The following is a 14228-nucleotide window of genomic DNA, read 5'->3' as shown; positions in this document are numbered from 1 at the left end:
GGCCTTCTATCCCCAAGCTGATTAGGCAAGAAGGGGTGGGGGGGAGTCACCCAGGCAGTACTATCCTCGCCCATTAAACTCCCAGACCCCAGCCACTGGGTCCAGGCTGAGATCATTTTAAGTTGCTGAGTCAGGCACCTTGTCTTCCGAGCTTGTTTCTCAGGTCCAGAAACTTTGAATTCCATTCCTAAAATGCAAACTATTGTTATTGCTCACAATTGAGGCTGAGTCTTACTGAGTCCCAATGTCAACTGTTGTATTTCCCTGATCAATGCTGGCCCCACATGTTTATCGACATTGGCGCATACATGACATATGGTCATATTGTCTTTGATCACCAAACCATTCTTCAATGACACCATCCAAGTACTCCTTTTGCGCGTCATTCATATTTCAACAATGCTACTCACCTTAGAAACATTCAGATCCTCAACATCAGAGGCCTCAGACAACAATACCCCTTTTGAATTGCAATAGCCGCATCTTCCATTTAGTGTAGCTTTCTCAAAAACATCCTCGACCCAGAATTGCATCCATTTTTTTTCCCCCTTGGCCTTTTTCGATTTGCTCACCCCGATGCCTTTGGGAGCAACTACTGGAACTGGAGAAAATAATGGATTACCTGTAAATGCAAGAGCATTATTCTTTTCCAGAGGCATATAGACACCCCCACCCCCCCCAACCGCCAAGTGAACCACTGAGGATGATGCCGGGTCCCAGAAATAGGAGCCAATCATTACAGCATAATTATTTAAACCCTTACCATGGAGTGCCTCCTCCAACAGTGATATTAGGAATAACAGTCCTCATATTTAAATTAGTCTTCTCTGACACTGTGCCCTTAATTTGGTTCCATGTGTTAACGAAACAGTAAAAAAACATTTGTAATGAAAAATAAATAACTAAAAAATCTTTTTTTTTTTTTTTAAATGGGGGGGCGAGGTCCCTGTTTACCTATGATTCTTACCCCACCCTCACTACCCGTTATCCCTCCCCCATATACACTTACCTTTTAATTTTCAGTATTATATCGTTATTTGTTTCATTGAAAGTTATTCCTTATTTTCGGTTTGTTCTGTATACCATTTAATTTTACAAGTTGCAATGGATGGGTAGTCGATTCCAACTTAATGTTATACAGTGTAGAAAAGGAACTAAGGACCTTATTTAGTGCTGAAGTTTCAGACACTGTTAGCCTGACTTAATTGTCCGGTTCTCTGAGGGTGTAGTGAAGACCCAGTTTAGGGGATGATTTCCCCATCTAATGGTCGGCAAAGCTGGCGGGGATCGGTCTACTTAGATGTACCGTAAGTAAGGAAAGTGAAGGGTCCACCTCAATGGGAGCATTCAAATCCACCTTCGCTCCCCCACTTTTTTCATTGGGCATTACTGCCAGATTTCCCTCCACCCCCTCTGAGTTACTTATGTTTAGTCCCTTCCCATTACCACTTCTGGCTATCGTAGCTGGTCCTCTTCGATCCGTACTGGGACCAGCCATCCCCTGGACGAACCTATAGAAAGCCTCAATATTCTTTTGTGAGGCTATTTATGAATTATGGCAGCAGCTGTCATCCCCATTGCCTCTCAAAGGTGTACTGAAACCGTTCCTGGATTGACTCCTAAATTGCACTTTTGCTCTGGCTTCACTTGGATCTGGAATAAAATGTACTGTGGCGTTGCCTTTATCCTGCACCTCACTCATTGTGGTCCTCCACGCCAGCACCTACAAACAATGCACCTTATCCAGGCTGTTTCTCAACAAAACCTCACTCGTTAACTGTGGTACTTTGTGTGACTCTGTGATGCAAACACCTGTTTATTGAATCACTCCCTCAGAAGGAAGAGAAATCCTGGCACAATTCTGCTGTCGTCAGTGGGTTAGAGGGTATGGTAATGAAGATTACCCAGGCTTATGGCACTGGTAGTCTTGATTCTATTTAAGACTTGGAGGCTATCATTATGCTTAAAACTCTTTAATGCCACTTCTCAGCAGCTCAATTAAAAACTTTACTTTTCCAATTTCAACAAATCAGAAAAAACAGACTAACACAGTTCCAAAACATTCCACAAAACGACAGCCATCCGGAACTACAACTCTCCAAAAGTCCCCATGAACCTGTAGTTTTGACCTTGCACCCATAAACAATCCAGTCCCAGCAACAGTCCTTGCATCACGTCCTGTACAAACTTCTTCCTCTTTCTTTGATGTGATATAAAACATGAACCGAAACTCCGAAACTTTCCAACGTGAAACAGTAACTCCCTCAAAGCCATCGACCTCTCCTTGATTCCTTGCTCTGGCTTCCTAGCCATCACATTGAACTCCCTCAGGTATTCTTGGCTTCTTCCCCTAGAATCCAATCCAAAACACATCATTAGGGAGGGAATACGCAGACTTAGACACCTCATTATATACATCAGACAGAATAATAAACTTCAAGAAAAAAACACATTCCAAGAAATAATCACATTTCTTCCATTCCCCTTCGTATAAGGGAGGGGATAATGCTCGCCTCCGAGTCTTTAATAGAATAAAGACTACCAGCGGTATCAGCCTGGGTAATCTTCATTCTATTTCAAGACCGGATAAGATCATTATGCTCGTTCAAAGCTCCCCAACACTCGGTTGGCCACATTAGAGACTGGTTTAAAGTAAAGTCTTAAATCTAGATTCCGAAGACCAGTCAGCTGCCTTCAAAATATCATGCAATGACACCCCTGCAGTAAAAGCTTTAGAGGCCAAAGCGCCCCGGACTGAGTGAGCCCCAAAACAATTCAGATCTATACCATCCCAGCGCATAACCTCTCACCCATCTAGCAATGGTGGCTGTAGCTACTGCATGAAATGGCTTCCTACGCGCTATTAAGAACTGTTGCACTCCTGGAGTCCTAAAACTCTGTCACACTCTCATACTCCTTGATACAACATGCTACACACAATTTAGGTTCGTCTGGAAAATAGGGATATGAAATTACGGAAGATGCGCTTTTTTCTCTGTGCAATCTGAAAGGCTATTCCCTCCGGATAGAAAATCTTTCTATTAACCTCCAATGCTTTGACATCAGACACTCTCCTGCACGATACTAAACACAAGTGCATAGCAAGCTTGCTGGAAAGCCGCTGTACTGACAAAAACCCATAATCTGGCCACTGTTTAAAAAGGCGAAAAGCTACCTCCACATCCCACAAAACAGAATATCTGGGAACTGGAGGCTTACACTAACCTATCAATAAACTAACTACCGCTGGATGCTCTCCGATTGGACGAACTTTATAACTTTCGTGCCCTGGTGAAATTGCTGATCTATACACTCCCAGCATACGAAAAGCTTAGCCTCTACGAGACGCTTCTGCCAAAAAATTCAACACATGCACTACAGGAGCTGAAACGGGATGAACACATTGCTGTACACACCATAGCTCCTACTTTGCCCAAGCTGTATCATAGCTCCTGAGCGTAGAAGGGGCCCATGATTCATTGATACAGTCTGCAGCTTCTTTCGAAAGACCCGGCAACTCCCATAGTCTCCTGAAATTCTCCAAGCCAGCATCTGCATGGTCCCCCGTGTGGACTAAGGGATGTACCTGACCTCTTGCGTCGCATAGAAGATCTGCTTCCCCCGGAATCAGCCTCGGAAAATCTGAGGAAAGTTCCATCAGAACCGGAAACCATGCTTGCGATTTCCAGAACTCCACAACTAGAACAATTTCTGCCTGTTCCCGATGGACCTTCGCCAGCACTCTCATCAACATTATGAACGGGGGAAATGCATAACAGAGTTCCTGCCCAACTGTGTAGAAACGCATCTGTCCCCACAGCTTCCGGATCCAGCCTCCAGCTGTAAAACTTGCTAACTTGATTGTTCAACCTGGAGTCAAAGAGATCTATCTCCATAGGGTCCCAAATCTCCTGCAGCCGAGCAAAAATCTGCTTGCTCAACATCCAATCGCTGGAATCTACCACATACCTGGAGTTCCAGTCTGCAATCACGTTCTGCTTTCCCGGAAGATACTCTGCTGTTATCACTAACTTCCTCTGAAGGCAATAATGCCTGGAATCCTTTGCGATTTCTGCTAGCAATCTCGATCTTGTTCCTCCTAACCTGTTTATTTACCTCACTGCCGAGATATAATCCAATCTCAGCAGTATGCAACAATTCACGCTGTCCTTGGCGAGAGCTTTCACTGCAAACGGTCCCGGCTAGCAACTCTAAGCAATTTATGTGAAGTTTCAGTTCTTCCTCTGACCACCTCCCTCCCGTCTGCAACTGTCCGCACCTGGCGCCCAGCCTAATCTGCTTGCATCTGATTCTATAACTAGCTCCGGTAGGTCCCCGAAAGTGGCTCTAACCACCACTGTAGTTCAGCTCCTCCTTTGTCGTCGAACGACACTAACTGGTGATACTTCACTCCACCTTGCAAATGCCTGATCTTCAGTCTCTCGAGCGCCCTGTAATGAAGAGGCCCCGGAAAGATAGCCTGAATGGACACTGCCAAGAACCCCACTATCCGAGCTAGACTCTGAAGCGAAATATGCGATCTCCCCATGACGGTCCTCAATTCCTTCTTTATACCTTTGAACTTCTGTTGCAGCAGTTCCAACGTGGCTTTCCTGGTATCTATCACAAATCCCAGGAATTCCATATGCTGCTTTGGACTGGGTTCTGATTTCTCTTTTGTTTATCAGAAATCCGAGGGAACACAGGAGCGTGGATACCCACTGCACTTGTGATTCCAAGGTCGCCCTGCTCTGACCTAGCACTAAGATATCGTCCAAATATATTATTATCCTGATGCCCCTGTTCCTGATCTCCTCTGCCACCGGCCTCATGACTTTCTTGAAAGCCCATGGGGCCGAGGCCAGGCCGAACGGCAAACACGTGAAACGCCAACTCTGACCCTTCCATCTGAACCTGAGAAAGTCCCTGAATTCCCGAGCCACCGGAATGGTCAGATAGGCATCCTTCAGATCCAATCTCGCTACCCAATCTCCTTTGCGTAACATGTCTCTGAGTAGGTGAATGCCCTCCATCTTGAAGTGTCTGTAAACTAGCCACTCATTCAACTCCTTCAGATTTATCACTGGTCTCGACTTCCCTTTTCTGTGGACCAGAAACATATTGCTGTAAAAACTCCGACTTCTGTCGGAACACCTCTCTAGGGCTCCTTTGCGCACTAGGGCTAGCAACTCCTTCTGCAGAAGCAACTCCTCGTCCTATGACATGTGTATGCTCCCTGGCATACAGGCTACCTACGAACTCTAGACTCAGACCTACCACTGCGTGTAACACCCAAGCATCTTTTGATAATTTGCGCCACTTGTTTACATGCAAAGCCGTCCGCCCCCCAACTATGGGTTACTCCTCGCTCTGCGCACTTGGCGCCGCTGTGCTTTGCTGCCGTAAATTCCCCCAGCCTCTCCTTCTTGTGGGAAAGAAGACCTCTTGCTGCCGGTTCTCCCAGTATTGGGTCCTGGGTCCTTGAGGCCGTCTTGTAAAAGCACGACCGGCCGCTCCGCCTCTCAGGCGAGCGGTCCCGGCGAAAACACTCCCGGGAAATATTTTAACGATGTACGACTGGGCTTTCTTGAGTGCCATGTATGTCCTGACGAATCGGGACATCTCCTTGGCGAAAGCTTCCCCAAAAAGCATACCTTTTGCCGCTCCGCCAGCTTCGTAACTAGCAAGGTCCCCTAACTTGCTGCCAATTTTTAGCAAGCAGCTGCGTGACTTTCAGCCGAAATCGCACAGCTGGCGTTACCTAAAAAAACAGACGGCCCTCTGCGCCCAATTGGCCAAATTCTGCGGCTCTACCGGCTCTGCAGTATCCCTGGACCTCTATGCCAGCTCCATAATCTTAGCGAGAGGCCCAGCCACGTGCAACGGCTTATCCTGGCAGGACTTCCAGGCACTGTCAACACTCCCCCAAACCCCCCCCTTTCCCTAGCATCCTTCGCCTTAGTGACGAAGGTGTCCATCTTGGCGTCCAATTCCGGTGTTTCCATAATCTTGCCGGGAAGTTCCGGCCTGGGACACTCTGCCCTCATTCTGAAGCGCACTTCCCTCTCTAAGGGCTTTCGAATCCGATGCGCCATATACCGGGCCACTCTTGGGGACGGTGACCATTCTGTGGATTTAGGGTGTCTGATACCATCCGGATCAAACATATCCTCCATATCGTCTTCCTGTGGACTCTCTGGTCTCTTGTCTCTGCCCACTCCATCCTCCTCTAGAATCACGTCTTCTTCACTGCCTCCTCTGCATTTGAGGAGCTGTAGCCTTCCCCACATCCCCTATATTTAATGCCCCTGGAGGAAGGGGTACGAGGCTCGGTACAGACTTCTCCCATAGAAAAGTAGCCTTCAACTTATCAAATGGTCCGGCTACCTCTCGTTGCTTGATCTGATCCCCTGACATTTGACCCGAGGGGCGTAGAAGAGTGGGGGCGCGTCTGGGTCTTATCCACCCCCTTTAGCGCTGTCAATTATTTTTTCTTCTGCAGTCCCTGCAAGGTTCCCTCACCAGGACTGAGCTCTCTTCCTTCTTTCAGAGACTTTAGTTATAAGGGACTCTAGCGCCACCAGGCACTCCTGAATGGGTTTAACCCCCTGGGACACAGCTACTGCCAGAGAGTCACCCAGGACCCTCTTAAAACTGAGGGAGAGATCCTTGTCTCCCTCCCACGCCTCCTCACTGAACTCGGGAGAGGTGCTTTCTTCCATTATAGCAATGATAGGAAATGTACCCAGTCAGTCTCTCTTTATCTTAGAAATGTTTTTTTTCTTTTTCAAATATTGGTATGATGTGCCTGATGTAGCCGCAGGAGGCCTGAAGGAAGAGGCTCTGCGCTAAAATCCCAATTAAATGAGGTTGTATGGGCCAGAGAAGTTGCACCAGCTCTGCGCTTCCGGTAATACTGCCGAAAATCCGATCCGCGCATGCACGGGAATAGTTCCCGCCATGTGATGGGGCGCACCTGCGGGTCCTCTTCTCTAAACCGCATAAACGGTCGCGAGAAGCCCGCTTCCTCGATCGGTCCCAGCCTAGCGCGGAGAACACCGGTCGCCTGGGAGCGAGCAAGAGGACTCTGGCCCCGGTGCTCTCCTGACTAATGCTCTGCTGCTCCCACGAAGCTTCAGCTATGCGCGAATTCTCCCAGGGACCACACTTCTACAAATTCTCTGCTGCACAACGCCTAACCAGTCAGAACTAAAATAATACACAATTATTCATACTGCTACTGAAAAACTAGCGATTCCTGACCATCACCCTTACATACAAAACAACTCCACATGACGGAGCTCAGCAGAAAAGGGTACTTTTCTCAGAGAAGCAGCAAAGAAAGAGGAAGTTTGTACAGGATGTGATGCAAGGACTGTTGCTGGTACTGGATTGGTTACGGGTTCAAGGTCAAAACTACAGGATCCTGGGGACTTTTGGGGAATTGTAGTTCCGGATGGCTGTAGTTTTGTGGACTGTTTTGGAACTGTTTCAGTCTGTTTGTTTTTTCTGAGTTGTTGAAATTGGAAAAGAAACTTTTTTTAATTGAGCTGCTGAGAAGTGGCATTAAAGAGTGTTAAGCATAATCGCCTCCGGTCTTGACATAGAATTACATTAGCTTGTACTTCTTCTGTACAGGTGGTTAATTTTAAGCCCCCTGCCAGAGTTGCTTAATAACTGTTTCCACTGTACGGCATCCGCCACACGTTTCACAACTGACTGCCAGGTTTTCATTCAGACCCGAGGACAATGGTACAGTCATGGAGGTATTGAAAACTTCATTTTGAGAGGCATTCACTTCCTCAGTCGATTTAATCAGTAGTGGTTAATCCAACTATCGCACCATCTGCCCTCACAGACTGACCCGCCCACAAGTTGCTAGACCACCCTTACGTAATTGACTTACTTCAAAGTATATCCCCCTTGCTCACCTCTGAACGGGCTCCAGCTGTTAACCTCTCAGCTGGACTCCAAGTTCAAACACTAACACTTGGCTCACACTTTCCGTGGCGATGATGTATTTGAAGATCAAGTAGGCAGGTATCCTAGCAGTTAAGGACACAGCAGAAATAGCGGGAATCACAGAGCACAAATCCTCAGCAACCTCTTCCTTCAGAGCAATCACTAACACTTAGATCACATTTTGCCTTATCCCTTTTCCTGTGGGACTATCGAAGGGTAGGTTGACGCTTTGTGTAAAAAAAAAAAAAAAAAAAAAAAAAAAAAAAAAAAGATTTTTTAAAATGGCTTTGTAAATAGAAATAACTCTGTGACTCTGTGCCAGACGCGTGTTTCGGCTCAGCAGAGCCTTTCTCAAATCTGGGATACTTAAACAGACTATTTCTGTAGAACGATGACATTATTTCTCATTCTGTAATTCATCCGAATTTCAAATAGTTATAAAATCGATCAAAACATTCCCCAATTAGTGGTTCCCCCACATATATCAATTGGTAAAACAAGTATATGCATTATACATTGATCAACATGTATTTGCATATTTCAATTGGACAGAGATTAAGAATGGGTAATGGGGAGGATTGTATAGGTCATGAGACAAAAACATTTTAGCAAACCGGATGTGCAGAACAAGAGGGAGAGGGAAGGTAGGAAAGCAGGGAATGAAACAAACATGAACATGGAAGAATCAATTATACATAAAAAGAAACAAAAAACATGGCGAGTGAAAAATATAAGATTGTTAGCAATGATTGCGAGATATTATCTAATTAAAGTTAAATCTATTTTCTTACTCGAATAAAGGGTAACTTACCCAGAAATTCAGAATATGTTCACTGATTGTGTTGGTCAGGTTTTATTTATATTGGGTTCAATCCCATACTACTTCCCTGCCAATTGTACAACGAAAAGCTATTGCTGATTTAAACTGCATTGGGTATCTGCAATATTTACTATGGTCACTCATATGTTTGACTTGATCGTATACATATATTTATATCCTTCAAAATTATGTGATTACTGTCCTCAACTCCAGTACACGCATTATGAGTATATACCGTTTTTTTAATATTATTTATATTCCTGGTCTAGATACAGTCTCAATAATAACAGCTTGCTCTTTAAGTTAACGTCATTCTGCTCACTTGGTTGTGTGAGACTGACAATTGCTTTAACTAATGGGATTTGTAATTGCAACGGACAGAAATCCCGTTTTTGGCGATCATCCTGTCGTGTGTAGCTTGTTAGTCTAAGTACCTAGACTATTTCTCAAATCGTGCCATGACATGCTAACTACTCATTGTTGTCTGAAAAATAATCTTATTAACTCTAAGCCGCGTTTGCTTACCTTATCGCTTCTAATTCACTCACGTTGGTGTGTAGTACGTTTTTGGGAACGCCATCGCCATCTTGGAATCTCTCGTTATAGAGGTTTCCATGACGACGAGGCGTCCTCTCCACCATTTTGTTAACTTTGTGTTATGAGCATTGCTATGGTGACCATGCGCTTTCTTTTGGTAAATATATCATTAAACTAAATACAAGCGTATTAAGATATATTACTTTGTACATGTTTTAAATTTGTAGTTGATTAGTTGTACATCTCGCGTTTTTGTTATCCTAATTATTACATAGGTATTATGTAACTCATTGTAATTACTACCCTGACTGCAATCCAACAAAACATTTGGAATAATGCTCAATAAGTCAAACTGGATCCATGATTGTTGGCTTGCCTCGCGTTTCTCCAATAGACTATATATATCTCCTCTTATCTCTCGTGACATCACAGTTCTATCAACAGATTTATTACCATTAGTGCAATCATTGCCTTTAAGTTCATATTAAGTATGGTATCAGTTTGACAAGATAATATCCATAAATACATTATCCAAATAGGTACAACACTTCAAGTTATTGGCTTAATAGCCACCCATTTACGTAATCGTTGATATAATTTATTCATCTTTTAGTAGATATGATCTAACAACTATATCTCTAAATTCATGTCCCACACTTAAAGAAACGACGCCATTTCATTGTCTTTGTTTAGGCCTGTTACTGTAGTGTCAAAGTGACAAATGAGTCTTGCTTCCGCTTGCCATAATGCTCTTATCCTATCGCCACCCCTTTTGGACAGGGTGACATGTTGCAGTCAAATGAATTTTATCTGTTGCTTATCAATTTGGTGTGAACTCTGCCAATGGTAAGGTGGGATCTTGGCTCCCTATTTTGCTAAGATGCTCTTGGATTCTTGTTCCGAGTTCTCTTTTCATGCTGCCTATATAAGTTTTGTTGCAAACGCAGCGAATGCTGTACACAACGTACCTTAGTCCTGCAGTTTATTGCTTGCCTCATTCTAAATGTTTTCCCATTTTGATCCTTGAATTCTTGTTCCATCACTGGCAAATGTGCACATAGAGCAATACCCACATTTTCTAAATCCCATGTCTTCTTTCGTTTTGTACCCTGGGTTCTTTAATGTCTGGTAGCAATGATGGACTAATTATTGATTTGAGTGTATTCGCTCTTTTGAAAATAAATTATGGTTTTTCACCCACAAACTGTAACGCTCACCTGATTCCCGCAGAGGCGCCGGTCTTGACTGGGTGAATGCCGTATCTTCAAAGGTGATGTGTAACACACGGTTGGCTCTTTGGGCTGGACCTCTGTGCACTGTATGTCTGACTCGAAGAGTAAGATGTCTGCAGATAGAAAATATGGGATTAATGAACTGGGGTTATTGGGTGCCTCTCTCCTCTTCCCTTTCTCTTCTCCTGTAGAACCCCAAAGGTTAACGCCCTCACCTTAGGTAAGTGCACGCCAAGCTCTCCATCTGCCTCGGGGCAGGGTGCCGTAACCAGTTTCTTCACTGGATAAGGGTGCAGGCCTCTTGACCTCAGAGGACTGCTGTCCGTCGTTAACTGCACGAACGGTAAGTTCTGGGCACTTCAAATGTCTTAAAAGTCTTTTGTAATGATATCTCTTGTTTTGCAGGGTTCCGGCGATGGCGGATGGCGGGCTGATGAGAGTTGAGGATCGAACCCGCGTGAGGAATAGAAGCGCCTGGAAGCACGTAAGTAAGCGCTTGTAGCCTGCTTCACGATGCGCACTAACTGTCCCTTTTATCTTGCAGGTACAAGTTTGGAGCTTTAGAGAAGCTGAAGGGTGCTGGAATACCCACTGGATTCGACGTGGGAAGGAGTAATGGCACGTGAGTAATAAAGTTGCCCAATGTCTTTAAACGCACATTCTTTTGTCTTTCAGATGCGGGATGCAGCGCCGAAGGCCTCCGGAGCGTGCGAAGAGCTGGTAAGCTTTTGTCTTTCAGATGCCGGAATGCAGTGCGAAGACCTCCGGAGCATGCGAAGAGTAGGTAAGCCTTTGTCTTTCAGATGCCGGAATGCAGCGCGAGGCGTTGGTGACAGCCGATGGACCAGGTAAGAGATGCGCTGCCACTGAATACCGTAGTGCTAACCTGTTCTTTCTTTGTCTTTACAGGTGCTGCTGAAGACTGGATTCCAGGATGGTAAGCCTTTGTTCCCTTAGGCCCAGGATCAGAAGCAGAAGACTCGATGAGCGTTCTGCTGCAAAGACTGCAGAATAACGCAAAGCAAGATTCATCCATCGGGTGTGGTTTAAATAGCCTCCTGTAGTGCTTAGGTGTCTCCTTCCACAGCCACGCCTAGGTAAGAAAAGAGTTCCTGCTTTCCAGAAGAGTTCCAGTGTTCTGAACCTAGGGAGTGGCTCCTGCCCCACCCAACAGGAAAAGTAGTCCCAAACAGAAGAGGATCAGGGTTTCAACTGGCAGGTAAGTAAGCAGCATGGTCTGCTGCAGTTAAGTCCACCCAAGCATTATGAGCCCGGCGCTTCCAGCGCTGGGACTGGGCATCTTTATGAGCCTGGTGCCACTGGCGCCCGCCAGGACAGGGTCCAAAAGGTCCCAATTGGGACTGGCTGGCACTCGGAACCGGGGTTATGGGTCTGCTTCCAAGGGAGTCGGGCAAGTCCTGATCTTTTGGAAGCAGAGATCATGACACAAACTTACTTATGTGCTCATCCAACTTCAGTAGATGCCAATGTTTGTGTAAAGCTTTTAGAATTTTTCTATGATCTTTGTCAAATTGTGTGATGAATCTTACTTCCACTAATTCTGAGTTTAGTGGTTTACTTTTCTTCATCAGAGTATCTTCCTGTTTGAGTTTTTTTTTCATAAACCGCCTTTACACTGGACATTGGGTGTCCTCTATTTGTAAAATGAGTTTTCAATAATTTGCACTCCTGTTCAAAAGTCTTCTCGTCTTGGCAATTGCGCCTTGCTCGTATGTACTCGCCTAATGGTATATTCATAATGGTAGTGTCTTATGACAACTTGTCGCATGTAGCAATGAGTTGACCTCTGTCGGTTTTCTAAATGTCCGAGTTTCAAGATGATGGTTGATGACACTAATTGTGAGGTCTAGAAAATTGATTTGCCTGGTATTGCAATCCCCTGTAAATTCAATTTCAAAGTGATTATGATTCAACCTGTTGGTGAAATCTAAGAAAAGTTCTTTTGGTCCTTCCCAAATGAGTAAAAGATCGTCAATATATCTTTTCCACAATTTAATTCTGGTACTATAGTCTGGGTCTTGATACACAACCTCTTCTTCCAACATGCCCATGAATAGATTAGCTAATGCAGGGGCAAATTTGGTCCCCATGGCGACCCTTTCTTTTGTTGGTATATCTTATTATCAAAAGTGGACATTTTGGAATCCAGTGTTAGTTGTAACATTTCTTTTAATATTTGTATTTGTTGAAAAAATGAGGCGGAGTCGTTTTGGAAAGTGTAGTCTATTGTTGCTACTGCCCATTTATGTTGTATTGAAGTATATAATGCTTTAACGTCCAATGTGGCCAGGGTGAAAGGATCTTGCCATTTGAATGTTTGTAATAGTCGTATCACCGAAGTGGAATCCTGTAAGTAAGATGGTAGAAGATTCGCCCTTGGCGTAAGTATTTCATCCAAATATTCTGATAAGTTCTCTGTCACCCACCCAGTCCCACTTACGATGGGCGTCTTTCCGGTATAGTGTCAAAGCATTTGTGGATTTTGGGTAAAAAATACATTGTAGATGTTACTGGATCATTGATAAGTAAGAATGCCTTTTCATCATCTGAGATCAGTCTACTTTTGTGCCACGTTATTACAAATTCTCTAATCTGTGTAAGGATGTCTTGCTTCGCAGTTAGACTCAGACTGACATAACATCCGGGGGTACTCAGATGGTTAGTTGCCATCCTCAAATAGTCTTCCCTATTCATGATCACAATATTCCCCCCTTTATCGGCCTCTTTAATAACAATCAATGTTGATAGTTCTTTCAATGCTCTTTTTTCTCCAAATGTTAGATTGTCTTTACTGTACTTCTGGTTTCTCATGTCTTTATTGACATGTTTTAAATTTTATGGAATTCTTTTGTAACTGCCTGATAGAAGATGTCTATTATATTGTCTGCTGGTAATTGTGGAACAAATTTGGATTACATTTTGAGTTCTTTCATTGTTAAACTTGCCTGGTTGTATTCGTAATTCATATAAAAGGTTCCTCATCTCAAAGTCTTCATCTTCTTTTAACGATCGCAAACTATATGTCTTTTATATCTCGTATTGAGAGTTCACTTTTTTCTGCAGGCTTGTCTTTTGATATATAATGACCCGGCGTTTGAGTAGCAAAGAACCTTTTTAGTTTTACTTTTCTGACAAATTTGTAAAGATCAATATGTATATCAATTGGTAACAATTCCTTAGTTGGTGCAAAAGAAAGACCTTGAGTAGTTTACGTTCATCCTCGTAATCTTTCTCTTGGATAAACTTAATAGTAGGTAGTCTTCTACTTGTTCTGGTTGGCTTCTTTCAAACTGGCCCGAGTTTGTCTTTTTCCATCTGTTGTGGTCTCTCGGCTCTCGTTGTTTCCTCCCCCCACCTTCCTCTCCTCCTTGTACTGGTCTGGGTGTAATGTTGTCCAATGGTAGTTGAAAACGCGCTGTTTTTTATGTGCTCCCTCTATTTCCTTTCTTGTACCTTTTGATTTGGTTCATGTATCCTTTTTCCTCATTGGTTTTAGTACTTGACACATCTTGGTTGTCTGGGTCAGACTCTACATCAGAACTTGCTGATGAAGTATTAGGTGTGGAGTTCTTGGATGATGGTTTTGTATGCATATCATATTTCGCCTGGAAGGTATAAACCTGATCTTCTTTATAGTTTAAAAAATGGCTGTTGCA

At 44.0% G+C, this 14228-nt stretch overlaps 1 protein-coding gene across 5 annotated transcripts in view; it reads left to right on the top strand.

Annotated features, from left to right (window-relative positions):
* The window catches only part of TLK1 (tousled like kinase 1), a 1414233-nt gene that overhangs the window by 757104 nt on the left and 642901 nt on the right, over positions 1 to 14228 (top strand). The window lies entirely within an intron of this gene.

This window comes from Ambystoma mexicanum, chromosome 9 (genome assembly GCF_040938575.1).
Source record: "Ambystoma mexicanum isolate Mex_15411 chromosome 9, UKY_AmexF1_1, whole genome shotgun sequence".
NCBI classification, from domain to species: domain Eukaryota; kingdom Metazoa; phylum Chordata; class Amphibia; order Caudata; family Ambystomatidae; genus Ambystoma; species Ambystoma mexicanum.
The sequence above is the reverse complement of the archived record's forward strand: the minus strand, read 5'-3'. Positions and strand labels throughout refer to the sequence as shown.